The 2,106-nt window shown below is 35.9% G+C and overlaps 1 pseudogene; it reads right to left on the bottom strand.

Moving 5' to 3' along the window:
• Positions 1-529: 529 nt before the first annotated feature.
• Positions 530-1,085, bottom strand: LOC119530530 (annotated as a pseudogene).
• Positions 1,086-2,106: the final 1,021 nt, after the last annotated feature.

Below are 2,106 nucleotides of genomic sequence, written 5' to 3'. Positions count from 1 at the left end.
AATGATTCTCAGGAGGTGGGGAGAAGAAGAGAGCATATTCTCCAAAGAGACTGAATCAGAATCACTAGCAATTGTGTCATTGCCTACTGGGAACAATCATCCTCAAATCCCAATTGAATCACTACAATTATCAGTTAATGGTACATATGAGAGTTTTGTGTGCTAGGGAAAAAACAGTTGACAACCACTGTCTATTTTAAACTGGAGAGCTACATTATGAGTCACTTAGAAAAATAAACTACCCACATAATATTGATGAACTTCCATCAAATTGTTAAGCATTGCAAATAAGAATGGTTTACAACTATTAAGCATAATGTTAAAGGACAAAATACATATAATATACTTTATATTATATATTGTATCTTATCACATTCTCAGTAAGGAATGTTGAGGTGCTTAATCCATCCAATAAATTGAAAATGCAGTTTTACATTTCCATGTTTGTGGGGTACAAAGGATTCTGAAGGTGGATCTTGAACTCAGAATGACAAATCATTTTTCAAGGAAAGCCACAGAATCAGTCTGGCTAACTGCTATTATTGGGGATTGGTGAGACTGGGGCAGGCTCTAATGAGAGAATAAACCTGTTAAAAGAAACATCCAAGACTCCTGCAACTGGCTCTTTGGGCCCATTCGTACCTGGAGTCAGCTCGTCATCCTTGTTCTAATACACCTTTCCCAGCCTCTTCTACTGGAAGTCTGACAAAAGCTGCAAAGTCTTTGGCGATTATGGAGGCATATGCTTGAGAAACCAGGGCACATGCTCATCTCCTCCTTGCATCTATCTCTTAGTGCTTCCAAGATTGGCTGGACTGTCTCAAGTCAATGGTGAACACTGATGATTGGAAATCTCTCTGATTCTTTGTCCTACTGACCAAATACCCCCAAGTTCAGAATATGTAGATTTGTTTGTTTCCAAAGATAATGTGCATTATTCATGTCATTATGGAGCAACAAAGCTAGAAGCTGACATATACTGGGGGCATAGCAATTCTTTCAGGAGCCTCAAGTTCCTTGTTCTCACACTGATCCAGCAACTTTTTGAAACTCTGGGCACTTTTCACGATCACTGCCACTGACATCATCCCTGTCCATCCCGCTGCCACACCTCATATAGTCCTCAGCTATATCTTAATATTCTACATTAACAATTCTCAGGAGGTGGGGAGAAAAAGACAGCATATTCTCTTTTTTTAGGGGCATTGCAGCCCCCCCCCCCATGCCGCATGACCCACAAAGACCATTAACACTAATCTTTTTGCTAATTTCCTACCTTGTGATGGAAAAACCAATTCACTCTCTTAGGGTAAATATTGATTCTTTTCCAGGGACAGCAAAAGTGTCAAGTATCATTTATCAGCATCTTGGTCAATATGCATAATAATAATTTTATAAGAGCTAAGTTAAACAAACTGAAAATAAAACTTTATAAGGCAGAGAATGCTGAGATAATAGGAAAGTATTAGAAGTCTATTATTCCTCTTATAAGTACTTGTATTTTTGCATCTTATAATTCCTTTGCAGTTTTGTCAAAATTTTACTTAATTTATACCAACATTATTAGGTAAATAAAATGACATGTTTTCCTCTCAGTTTTCTTTGTGCTGTTTTTAAATAACACTGAATTCCTGAGAATGTTAACCTTTCCAAAAGTTATTTTCTTCTAGAGAAAATAAAATGGCAGTGCTTGACAGTGGTCTTTTTAATGGTATTGTTCTAATTCAACAGTTTTGATTCTAATTTTTTCACTCTGCAACTGTCTTATTAGCATATTTTTGTATGCATTTGAAAATATTTCATAACCCCTACTACTGAATGTCTAAACCAGCTCTTTTGATGAATAAAATATGTATTTGTTTTTGTAGTTTCTTACAATGAGGCACACTAACAGAAACTCCTCAGAAACTCCTATTTCTAATAACTACAGATCTACTATTTCTACAACCTGGACATATCATATAGCCTATTAAACTGGAATTGTGATTTTATGGAAAGATCCTATTGACTCTTAGGGCTATATATTAATTGGTCATAGGTATTTGAGTTGAGTAAGAGAGAATAGTTCTCCATTATCCCATTGACATGTTAACTTTGGATTGTTAT

Source organism: Choloepus didactylus, chromosome 3, assembly GCF_015220235.1.
Source record: "Choloepus didactylus isolate mChoDid1 chromosome 3, mChoDid1.pri, whole genome shotgun sequence".
In the NCBI taxonomy this organism is placed as follows: domain Eukaryota; kingdom Metazoa; phylum Chordata; class Mammalia; order Pilosa; family Megalonychidae; genus Choloepus; species Choloepus didactylus.
Note: the sequence above shows the minus strand (reverse complement) of the source record. Positions and strands in the feature narration are given on the sequence as shown.